The sequence below is a fragment of the Capsicum annuum genome, chromosome 11, assembly GCF_002878395.1.
Source record: "Capsicum annuum cultivar UCD-10X-F1 chromosome 11, UCD10Xv1.1, whole genome shotgun sequence".
In the NCBI taxonomy this organism is placed as follows: Eukaryota; Viridiplantae; Streptophyta; class Magnoliopsida; order Solanales; family Solanaceae; genus Capsicum; species Capsicum annuum.
The window spans coordinates 204158952-204172390 of record NC_061121.1 but is presented as its reverse complement, the minus strand read 5'-3'; the positions used below and the strand labels follow the sequence as shown (position 1 = coordinate 204172390).

Genomic DNA, 13439 nt, shown 5'->3' with positions numbered 1-13439 from the left:
CCCTTTGAGGAAAAGGTTTATTTCTTTCTCTACATTGTTTTTATCACCTTAATCAGTGACTATAGGATTAGCCTTCTCCTGAACTGTCTCTTTAGTTTGCAGCCCACTCCTTGTTGTAACCGCATTCACCTACTTAGGATATGCCTCTGTATCACTAGAAAATGCTCCTTGAGTCCTTGTATTTTGTTCTCCTGCAATTTTACCCAGTTGCAACTCTAGATTTCTCGTAAACAATTTTTGACTCTTAACTCAGCTGCAAACTGTGCCTGTTAAGTCTTAATTTCAGTTGTAAATTGCGCTTGTTGAGCTATATACTTCTTCATTAATTCCTCCTTATTTCTAGTTTGAGCAGTGGTAGCTTAATTATTCTGAACTGGATGTTGATTTGGTTGCACTTGTCCCTTGTACTGATTTGGATTCTACGCTCGATTTCCACCTATGAGAAATTGAGATGGTTCCTCCAATTGGGATTATAAGTTTTACCAGTATTTTGTTGTCCCTGCCAATTTATATTTCCCACATAGTTGACAATATCTGGATTAACAAAATATACATCTGTTGTGTGCTTACCATTTTTGTAAACCTCACACTAAGAATTCACCTATTGGATTGCATTCGTTGTGGCTGTTGCTTATGTAACACCCAACTTTATGTTATTAAGCTAAGTAATCATATGATTTTGCATGGCTGTGATCTGTGCCTATAATGTGGTGAAATGATCTACCTCTAATATCCCTGCAACATTTCTAGGAGTACTCCTCGAATTTGTATGCCAGTCAGGGTTCCCTTGTAAAATTCTGATTCAGCAGTGTGTACAATTCTTCATATGTTTTCTCAAGAGCCTGTCCACCTATTTCTAAATCAAAGAGAATCTTTGTATTTGGATCCAATACACCAATGAAAGTATGCACAAGAGTATCGTTTGACTGGTGATGGTGAGGGAAATATCTGAGCATACCCTTAAATCTTTCCCAACCTTGGTAGAGATTCTCTCATTCTTTCTGTCTGAAACTCAAGATCTCACTCCTTAAATGTGCAGTGTTCCTAGATGGAAAGAATTGAATAAGGAATTTCTGAGCTAGATCTGCCCATGTAGTGATGGAGAGTGGTGGTTCAGCATGTAACCACCTTTTTGCTTCCCCCATTTGTAACGCCTCGGAAAATGGGTCCCGGAGCGTCACACGGTGCTTGAGGCTACGATTAGCCTCAAGCTAACCCTTTGAGCCATTTTCATTCAGTTCAACACAAATCAACGGGGTTTCCATAAATAACCCTCAAATATCAACAGAGTATCATCATCCAAGAATAAAAGAATTTTAGATAGATAACAAAATATGACTTATTAGTCAACACCCAACATCTATACAAGTCTAACAAGCCTCTAAGAAAATCAATAAAACCAGTGAGCCATTGAGACATGCCCCAACTGACGCATACTCAGTTATCAAATGTAAATGATTCCGTGAAACCAACATCAGACATCACGTCCTCAAAACATGAGGACTCACCACAATAGAGGATGAAAAACAGCGTGCCCAAAGAATCACTGTCGAACCTGGAACTGAGAACTTGAACCTACATTCCGAGAAAATGCAGCCCACATCCGAAGATGTGGGTTAGTACCATGGAAAGAAACCGAGTATATGGGGGTGTATGCAGTTGTATAAATATCATCATCATAAATATTTATAAGAAATATGCAGGATGTATGAAAGTCTCACATAGCCCAAAGAAAATCATCATAATCATGAGAGGATGAAATAAGTACAATAACATGTGTGAGTCATCATATAATTTGTCAATCACTTTCAGTTCATCAAGAATATTAATTCTCATAATGTAAATATCATTTAAATCTTTAGAAAGAATAACTTTCACAATTTCACTTTCAAATCACTTCACCATTCACCACAGACATAAGGAAACACACACACACTGGGAGATCCTATAACCGACATAAACCATGTGAGATACATGGAGTCCAACGTACAAACTACATTGGGGAGAGCCGTCCTATCCTTTCCATCGGAGTAGGACTATTGATATCAAATCCACAAAAACTAGTGATCACTATATAAATCAGCCTCAGACTCACTTCTACGAGGGCACGTAGTTCTAGGAAAGTAAGGTCGCTTTATACCTCCCACTCGGTGCTAAAGATTTCTCCCGGACTTAGGTCAGATTATTTCAAAGACAATCCACAACAAAATAATTTCAGTAATATATAAATATACATCGGGAGCCATCATGCTTCCCATCTATCAAAATCAACCACGTTATGGATTTCTTTCACACTCGAGTTCAAAACAACTCCATTAAGATCAAAAGGTCAAATCATTCAAACTATCTCAAATATTCAACATCAACGTGCTTAGAACACACACTTTCTAAAAAAACACAATTTTCAATGGGGATTCACGACCCAAATATCAAAATTATGATAAATATCATTCAAGATCCATGCTTTATATCTCCACACATGTAAATTCATCTTTTAAAATCATAAACATCAAGATTTCATAATAATCATTATAAGATATGGGTTCATGCTTCAAATTCGCAAAATTAAAATAAAAATCATACCTTTGTAAAGAAAATTACTTTTGGGAACAAGAACGAAAGAGAGTTCTTGTTGAAAAACCCCATATATCTTGAAAGATGAACTTTAGATTGATACTCATTTTTTGAGATGTTAATCGTGCCTTTGAATGATGGTTCTTGGAGTTCTTGAACTAGGAACTTGGAATCATGAATAAATTTGCAGAATTAATAGTGAACTTTGGAGGTTCTTGAAGTTGGATGTAGGAGCTTAGGGTTTTCTTTTTGAGGGAATTTGATGAAATATAATATATATAATGCTTCTAATAGGCTTTAATATAGGGTTTGGATGGATTTTGGGTGAGGAGGAATGACCAAAATGCCCCTAAAATCAAATAATTCTCAAATCTGTCCTTTGGTAGATTGTTTTGATAGTTTAAAGTAGATCAACCATAACATTTTACTCCGACATCCAAATTGAATGAAACCAATTTTATTAGAAAGAGGAATCTCATATATTTCCATTGATATATAGTATCTCACCCAGACCATTGTGTACGAGGAGTTATGATTGTTTGAAGTTGACCCAAAAATTCGCTTTTGATAGGCTGAAGTAGATCGACCATAACTTTTTGCTCCAACAGACAAATTGGATGAAACTAATTTCATTGGAAAGAGGACTCGTGGAGATTTCCATTGATATATAGTAGATCACCTAGATCATTATGTACAAGGAGTTATGATCATTTAAATTTGGACCAAAAATATGCCAGGCCTCAGTACTTTTTCCTGCACGTTTTACTTTTACTATTACTACTATTCACGGTTCGATCGAAATGTTCATAACTTGTCACTTGGGTGTCCATTTTGGATGATCCACATATCGTCAGAAATCTTATTTGATATTCTACACAATTGTAGGTCATAATCTAAGACATTTCACATGAAAAATTTATAATTCATTCTAGAAGATAGAACCCAACACGTTTACGCACAAAATTTCAACAAAAAAATTTCCCAGGGTATTACATCATCCTCCCGTTGGAAACATTCATCCTCGAATAACTCTAGACATGCCAAGACTAGATAGGGAATAGAGAATATAGCTGAAACCATTCGTTAGACTCATCACCACATCATTTCTCACTCCGAATGCAACATAGAATGCATAAATTCAAGAAACTACAGCTGAACACATAATAAATGACAGCTGAACTGCTGCAACTTTTATCAAAAGTGCATGATTTAGGATAGAGCGGTACCTTTGGCTTGATCGGAGTTCGTAAAAAATAGGTGCGGGTACTTGGATCTCATATCCTCCTCAGCTTCCCAAGTTGCACCCTCAACAGATTAGTTTTGCCACAACAACTTGACCAAGGGAACTTCTTTGTTCCTTAGTCTTCGGACATTGAAATCAAGAATCTCAACAGGAATCTCATCAAAAGAAAGATTTTCTTGAATGTCAGCACTCACAGAGGAATCCACTACCACAGCATCGCTAATATGCTTTCTAAGCATGGAGACATGGAATATTGGATGAACAGAGGACAACTCGGAAGGCAACTCGACCTCATAAGCTACCTTACCAACATGGCTAAGAATTTTGTAAGGACCAACATAACGGGGACTAAGCTTCCCTTTCTTTCCAAATCTCTTCACCCCCTCATGGATGAAATTTTCAGATACCCTAGGTCACCAACTTCAAACTCAAGGTTTCTCCTTCTAACATCCGCATATGACTTCTGACGACTCTGCGCCATTTTCAACCTTTCCCTAATCAACTTAACTTTTTCCATTGCCTCAAATATTGAATCAGGACAACTCACAGCTGCTTCACCCACCTCGAACCAACCTATGGGTGATCTACACTTCCTTCCATATAACGCTTAAAATGGAGCCATGCCAATACTAGAGTGGAAACTGTTATTGTAAGAAAACTTTATCAACGGTAAGTGATCATCCCAACTTCCCTTAAAGTCAAGTGCACAAGCTCTCAATATATCCTCTAAGGTCTGGATGGTCCGCTCAGCCTGACTATCGGTCTGCGGATGAAAAGCAGAACTCAAAAGCACTTGGGTACCAAGACCCTTTTGAAAAGTTTTCCAAAATTACAAAGTGAACTGAGTATCCCTATCCGAAATGATAGACAAGGGAACTCCATGCGGTCTGACTAGCTCTCGGATATACAATCTAGTGTAATCCTCAGCAGTATATGAAGTATGAAAAGGCAAGAAATAAGCATACTTAGTCAACCTATCAACCACAATCCAAATGGAATCATGATGGCATCGGGAAGGAGGTAAACCAATCATGAAGTCCATATTTATCTCTTCCCACTTCTAGGTGGGAATACTAAACTCTTGCATTATACCACCAGGTCTTTGGTGTTCAACCTTACCTATTGGCATATTGCACACTTAGCTACAAACGCTGCTATATCTTTCTTCATGCCACTCCACCAATAGATTTCCCGCAAGTCTTGGTACATCTTGGTGGCACCAGGATGAATAGAATATTGCGCCCCGTGCACTTTAACCATAATCCTCTATCTCAGATCATCAACATTCGGGACACACAATCTACCCTGCAATCTCAACACACCATCTCCCCCTTGGGAGTTTCGAAACCAAGGAGGATTCAAAACTATTCTAAACCCCTATACTACCTTCAGCAGAGTTAAACAACCTAACCCCCAATCTAGCCAAATGATGTACATCACGAGCCAACTCTTTCTTACCTTCTACCACATGCAAAACACTACCCATGGACACTCTACTTAGGGCATCCGCCACAATATTAGCCTTGCCCGGATGGTACAGCACGCTCATATCATAGTCCTTTAACAATTCTAACCATCGTCTCTGCCTACGATTCAATTCTCTCTGGGTAAACACATACTGTAGACTCTTATGATCAGTGAAAACATCAACATGGACACCATACAAATAGTGTCTCCAGATTTTCAAAGGAAATACAATAGCAGCCAACTCAAGGTCATGGGTGGGATAATTTTTCTCATAGGGTTTCAACTGTCTAGAAGCATAAGCTATCACTTTACCCTTTTATATCAATATGCAACCCAACCCAACTCTCGAAGTATCACAGTACACCACAAAACCATCAACACCATCAAGCAAAGTCAAAATAGGGGCTGAAGTGAGTCGAGTCTTCAACTCTTGAAAACTCTTCTCACAAGATTTGGACCACAAGAATTTCACTTTCTTTTGGGTCAACCGAGTCATAGAAGATGCTATAGAGGAGAAACCCTTAAAAAATGGTGGTAATAGCCAGCTAAACCCAAGAAACTTTGGATATCAATCGTAGAAATAGGTCTAGGCCAATTTCTAACAGCTTCGGTCTTTTGGGGATCAACTCTAATACCCTCGGAAGAAATGATATGACCTAGAAAATAAAACTGACCTTATCCAAAGCTCACACTTACTGAACTTGGCAAACAACTTGTGATCTCTAAGGGTTTTCGAGACATTTCGGAGATGATCAGAATGTTCATCCTCACTATGAGAGTACACCAGTATATCATCGATGAACACTATGACAAACATATCCAGATATGGTCTAAACACTTGATTCATGAGGTTCATGAAATCTGTTGGGGCATTAGTTAACCCAAAAGACATAACAAGAAACTCAAAATGGCTATAATGAGTTCAGAAAATGGTTTTCAGGATGTGACACTCCCTAACTTTGAGTTGATGATAGCCAAAACGAAGGTCTATCTTTGATAAATAACTTGCACCTTGCAATTGGCCAAACAAATCATCTATTCTTGGAAGGGGGTACTTATTTTTGATGGTGACTTTATTCAGTTGGCGGTAATCAATGCATATACGCAAAGAGCCATCTTTCTTTCTCACAAAAAACACAGGAGCACCCCAAGGAGAAACACTGGGCCATATGAAACCCTTATCTAGTAAATTTTTGAGTTTCTCTTTCAACCCCTTAAGTTCTGCAAGGGCCATACAGTAAGGAGAAATAGAAATGGGCTGAGTATCGGGAAGAAGATTAATCCCGAACTCTGTCTCTCTATTAGGAGGTATCCCTGGGAGATCATCCAAAAAGACATCAGAAAACTCATTGACGACGTTAACAGACTGAAGAGTTGGAGTCTCAGACTTAGTGTCTTTGACTCTAACCAAATGGTAAATACACACCTTGGAAATAAGCTTTCTAACTTTGAGGTAAGAGATAAAATGACTCTTGGGTGACACAGAATTCCTAGACTACTCAAACACGGATGCACCCAGAAACTGAAACTTGACCACTCAGATCCGACAATTAATAGAGGCATAAGAAGAATACAGCCAGTTCATACCCAGAATCACATCAAAATCTACCATGTCTAACTCAATCAGATCAGCCAACAAGACTATAAGAAGAACGGTAAAAGGACACTTTTTATACACTTTCTGGGTAACAATTAAATCACCCACTGGGGTAGAAAATAGGATAGGCTCAGGAATAATCTCAGGACTCATTTCAAAATTCACAGTAATCAAAGGTGTAACATATGAGAAACTGGATCCAGGATCCAATAAAGCATACACATCAAACTGAAATATACGAAGCATATTAGTAACAACATCGGGAGAGTCCTCCTATTACTGGCGGGATGGTAAAGCATAGAATCTATTCTAGCGCTGCCCACCAGCATTGCTAGAAGAGGCGCCCTGAGCTGGGGCTAGGCGAGTCGCTAGAACTGGAGCACTAACAGTCCAAGTATGGGTCTGAGGGCGATAGTCACGATGCCCTTGTCCATCCTGTGGACAATCTCTAAATCTGTGACCCATGTCACCACACTAAAAACAACCCCTCTTCTCACCCCAATGAGCCCTACCATACTTAGGACACAGGGGATGATTTGGCTTACTGCCAGCATTATACTAGGACCTGGATGTATATGACCTGCTACTTTGCTCTTGCCTCCTCTAGGAACGGGAGCACTAGCAGATGACGGTGCTGGCATAGACGAACGGTCCTAATACTGAGAGTGACTCCCTTCCTGCGATCTAGTCTGACCCTGTCTAGCTGCTTAGACCTAGCTCTCTTATCCCCTCTCATTCTATCTCTCTCCTTAATCTTGTATGCCTCAATCTGTTGGGCATGAGTCATCAGCCTAGAAAGATTTATCTCACTATTCAGCATAGCAGACCTACACTCCTTAACCACATAACTAGATACTCGATTCATAAACTTACTCATACTAGCCCGATTATCAGCCACTAAGTCAGGAGCATACTTGGCCAACTGATTAAACTTTAGACAGTACTCCCTAACAGTTATAGAGCCCTGTTGCAGGTTCTTTAACTCTTTCACCTTCGCCTTCCTCAACTCCAAAGGGAAAAACTTGTCTAGGAATGCATCCTGGAACTCTTACCAAGTTGTAGGGATAGCTCCCTCACCTCTACCTTTACTCTAAGCAACAACCCAATCATAAGCAAGGTCTTTCAACCTATACGCAGCCAACTCCACACTATGTTCCTCAAATACATGCATCACCTGAGTAATCTTCTGCACCCCCTCTAAAAATAACCGTGGATCCTCATCAAACTTGGACCCATAGAATTCCGGTGGATTCATCCGCATGAAGTCACAGATCTTGGCAACAGTTGAATCACCTCCCTGCTGCTATGGATTCGGGGCAGGGTTGGCCTGAATATTTGCAGTAACAGCTTAGGCCAGTGCCTAAAAGGCAACCTGAAATTCAGTATGAGACACGTTTTCATTTAATGGGTCAGCGAGTTGAGGTTGCTGACCATTATTATTTCTTGTCGCTCGATATGGAGGCATATTTCTAAAAGAGGATAGCACAAATGAATAGCAGAGTGAGAAACATTAAGCACGATAGACTTCTAAAAGAAAGAATCACACTTTTTCCTAAAACGTCTTGTAGCCTCTTTCGTATAGATGTGATGCACTACATACCGATGATCAAGAATCTACTTAACGGGGCTTGTCAGACTCCCTAGGACACCTTAAAACCTTAGGCTCTGATACAAAGTTTGTAACGCCCCAGAAAATGGGTCCCGGAGTATCACACGGTTATCAATAGAGTAATCATCATCCAAGAATAAAAGAATTTTTGAAAGATAACAAAATACAAATTATTAGTCAACTCCCAATATTTGTACAAGTCTGACAAGCCTCTAAGAAAATCAATTAAACTAATGAGCCAATGAGACATGTCCCAACTGACTCATACTCAGTTATTAAATGTAAATGATTTCGTTAAACCAACATCAGACATCACGTCCTCGGAATATAAGGAATCACCACAAAAGAGAATGTAGAACAACATGCCCAAAGAATCACTGTCAAACCTGGAACTGAGCACCTTAACCTATATTGCGAGAAAATGCAGCCTACATTCGAAGATGTGGGTCAGTACCATGGAAAGGAATCGAGTATATTGGGGTGTATCCAGTTGTATAAACATCATCATCATAAATATTTATAAGAAATATGCAGGATGTATGAAAGACTCCCATAGCCTGAAGAAAATCAACATAATCATGAGAGGATGAAATAAGTACAATAACACATGTGAGTCATCATATAATTTGTCAATCACTTTCAGTTCATCAAGAATATCAATTCTCATAATGTAAATATCATTTAAATCTTTCGAAAGAATAACTTTCACAATTCCACTTTCAAATCACTTCACCATTCACCATAGTTACAAGGAAATACACACACACTGGGAGATCCTATAACCGACATAAATCATGTGAGCTACATGGAGCCCAACGTACAACCAACGTTGGGGAGAGCCATCCTATCATTTCCATCGGAGTAGGACTATCGATATCAAATTCACACAAACTAGTGATCACTATATAAATCAGCGTCAGGCTCACTCCTACGGGGGCACGTAGTTCTGGGGAAGTAAGGTCGCTTTATACCTCTGACTCGGTGAAAAATATTTCTCATGAACTTAGCTCAGATCATTTCAAAGACAATCCACAATAAATAATTTCAGTAATATATAAATATACATCGGAGCCATCATGCTTCCTATCTATCAAAATCAACTACGTTGTAAATTTCTTTCACACTCGAGTTCAAAACAACTCCATTAAGACCAAAAGGTCAAATCATTCAAAATATCTCAAATATTCAACATCAACGCACTTATAATACACACTTTCTAAAAAAACACAATTTCCAATGGGGATTCACGACCCAAATATCAAAATCATGATAAATATCATTCAAGATTCATGCTTTATATATCCACACATGTAAATTCATCTTTCAAAATCATAAACATCAAGATTTCATAATAATTATCATAAGATATGGGTTTATGCTTCAAATTCGTAAAAATCAAATAAAAATCATACCTTTGTGAAGAAAATTACTTTTGGGCACAAGAACGAAAGAGAGTTTTTGTTGAAAAACCCCACATACCTTGAATGATGAAATTTAGATCGATACTCATTTTTGAGATGTTAATCGTGCCTTTGAATGATGGTTCTTGGAGTTCTTGAACTAGGAACTTGAAATCTTGAATAAATTTGCAGAATTCATGGTGAACTTTGGAGGTTCTTGAAGTTGGATGTAGGATCTTAGGGTTTTCTTTTTGAGAGAATTTGATGAAATATAACATATAGTGCTTCTAATAGGCTTTAATATAGGGTTTGGATAGATTTTGGGTGAGAGGGAATGACCAAAACACCCCTAAAAATCAAATAATTCTCGAATCTGTCCTTTGGTGGACTATGTTGATAGTTTGAAGTAGATCAACCATAACGTTTTACTTCAATATCCAAATTGGATGAAACCAATTTTATTAGAAATAGTACTCTCATATCTTTCCGTTGATATATAGTATCTCACCCAGATCATTGTGTATGAGGAGTTATGATCATATGAAGTTGACCCAAAAATTCACTTTTGATAGGCTGGAGTAGATCGACCATAACTTTTTGCTCCAATAGACAAATTGGATGAAACCAATTTCATTGGAAAGAGGACTCGCAGACATTTCCGTTGATATATAGTAGATCACTCAGATCATTATTTACAAGGAGTTATGATTGTTTAAAGTTGGAGAAAAAATACGCCAGGCCTCAGTAATTTTTCCTACATGTTTTACTGTTCACTACTATTCACGGTTCGATCGGAATGTTCATAACTCGTCGCTCGGGTGTCCATTTTGGATGATCCACATATCTTTGAAAAGATTATTCAATATTCTATGCAATGGTGGGTCATAATATAAAACATTTCACACGAAAAATTTATAATTCATTCTAGAAGATAGAACCCAACACCTTTATGCACAAAATTTCAACGAAAAAATTTCCCAGGGTATTACACCATTAGAGAGAAGGGAAAAAAAGTGTCAACCTGATATAATTAGAAGTCACCCCTTTAGGAATGTAAGTATCACTTATTTCCAAGAAGGTTTGTATGTGCTGTTGCGGATCTTCGTGTTAAAGGCCATGAAATTACCCCGCTAAATTCAGCAATTGGACCATATTCTGCTTTAATTCAAATCGACCTCCTGGTTCGGAGTTAAGAATATTGCTCGTCATATGGTTTGTGAGTGGGATTCCCACCTCACGAACAAGTCTAGCAGCTGGTTGAGTAGGAACAACTGGAATAACTAGAGGTGGGACATTTTCACTATTTGGATCGACTAGTTCATTTCTTTGTTCAACCATTCTTCCCCTTAGTTGAAAGATCTGTTCTAGTTCTGAAAAAGGCTTTACCAACTCTTTCTCTCTCACCAGTCCTGGATTCAGCTAAACCTGCAAAAATTCAGCCGCTAAGATCAAGTTGTTAACACTTAAACTTAATATCAAAAATAAAAAATTTAGCAATTTACTAATTATATTAGTCCCCGGTAACAGCGCCAAAAACTTGTTGTGACTCAGACACACAGCAGGTGCATGTGATCGTACAAGTAATATAGTGATTTAGACAATCAAATATCATTTTTACGAGGACTAAGAAACTAGAAATTTAACCAAATTTTAGTTTTAGACAATGAGTATTAAGTATTGTAAAGTATCAAGATGATTTTGAACTTGAGAATAAAAATATAAATTATTTAATTAGAAATAAAAGTTTACTACCAAAGCAAAGCAAGCAGCGGTTGTAAAAAATAATGAAAAGAATTCTAGGGTTGAGGCTTTTCGAACAATCATACAAATATTCATTCTTATAGTAGCCTAATTGGTTGTTGGGTTGTTGGTTCGCAAGGTTTAGGCAACGATTTTTGTCTCCTGACCTCAAATCTTCTGTCTATTGAATATTGCAGCTATAACTCCTGCAAAAATACAATAATTCTTCTAGAGTCATTAAGTACTCTTCTTGCAATTGAACTAAACAAGGCTTCTAGGGATATCCCTATCCTAGATGCTAATTCAAACCCCTTATTTTATAAAAGGGTAAGAACTTGGCTCCTTAATTTCCTCATTCTAATCTACGATTCTCCTCCTAGATTCACATAGAAATATACATTTATTCTAATGGCGGCCAAGCATTAAAATAGTAAGCTCAAGAAATTAAGAACAACCCAGGTGATAATTCAAAAAGAAACTACTCTAAAGAATATCAAAGAGTAATCATGTTCTTGGCCTCAACCCCAGAACAAGGGTATTTAGCCACTCATGTTTGAATTAAACATAAAAAACAAGTAATTAATCATACCCAAAATTAGTATTGAGGTAAAGAAGTTCAAAAGAAATAAATAGAACCCTAAAAGAAAGAATTCTATGCTTTTCCGCTGCTTCTATGCTTACAAAAAGTGTTAGAAATTGTGCTCACGTGTTCCTTTTATACTTGGGAAAATTTCACCAGATCTGAAGCCTTGTTGTGGTATGCCGCCAATCGCGCTGAGCCAGCCAACGCATCACGTCAACATCACGTTGACACACTAGAGTTTGTCTTTAAAAAGTAGAATAAGTCAAGTTCTTTACCACACGGTGCGACGCGTCGACATCGCGTCATGTCACTGGAATTTGCTCCTCAAAATATGACTAAGTGTCTAAACTTTACGCATCGACGTGATGCATTGACATCGCATCGATGCACTGGAAGTTGTCGATAAAATTTTTACTAAGGCACAGAACTTATACATCAACGCGATGCGTTGACATGGGTTGATGCACTAGAAGTTAATCTTTATATTTTTGGCTAAGGTACACTTTTTACCAGTCGACGCGACGCGTCGAGATAGCATCATGTCACTAGAATTTTTCTCCATTTCCTCTCTTTCTTTTCGTTAATCCTCAGCTCTATTCTTTTATCCTTACTCTCGTGCATCTACAATGTTTTTAACTTTGATCAACATGGTCTTTTGCATCTTCATGATATGTATCCAGTTTTCTTCTGAATCCATGGAAAATTTACCCTGTATCTCTAATCACATCGTTTAGCCACAAAACACAATGTAGCTCACAATTCACTATAATTAACATACTTTTTATTCTCAAAACAAGTCCAAATATGGGTAAACAATGGTGTTTGGACATATAAATACGCCCACGATCATTAACTCATACTAAAAGCTTATACTCAACTGGAGCATTTCTTCAATATTCTTTGTAAGATATTCTAATAACATTAGAAAACAGAGAATCTTGGGCATGATCTATATTCTGGGACATGGAATATAGGCCTACGAAACATAAGCTAGGATAAAATTACTATGCCTAATGCAACAACCATTTTCAAGCTTAGACATACTCCTCGAATGCTCCCTCAACTATACACTCTTCTTCAATACTACACTATACTTAAGGATACTGAATATACTCACACGAGCACTGATAATTCTACCTATTGAAGTCTGGGCTGAACTAAATTCTCTCTCTTATTTCAAGTTTATTCGATTCTACCAAGTGCACACATAACACTGTAATACTAGT

General features: G+C 37.8%; 1 non-coding gene across 1 annotated transcript; it reads left to right on the top strand.

Annotated features, from left to right (window-relative positions):
* The first annotated feature begins 927 nt into the window (after positions 1-927).
* Positions 928-1034, top strand: LOC124889052. Its single transcript, XR_007047669.1, has one exon. It is a non-coding gene; the product is annotated as a small nucleolar RNA R71 (small nucleolar RNA).
* Positions 1035-13439: the final 12405 nt, after the last annotated feature.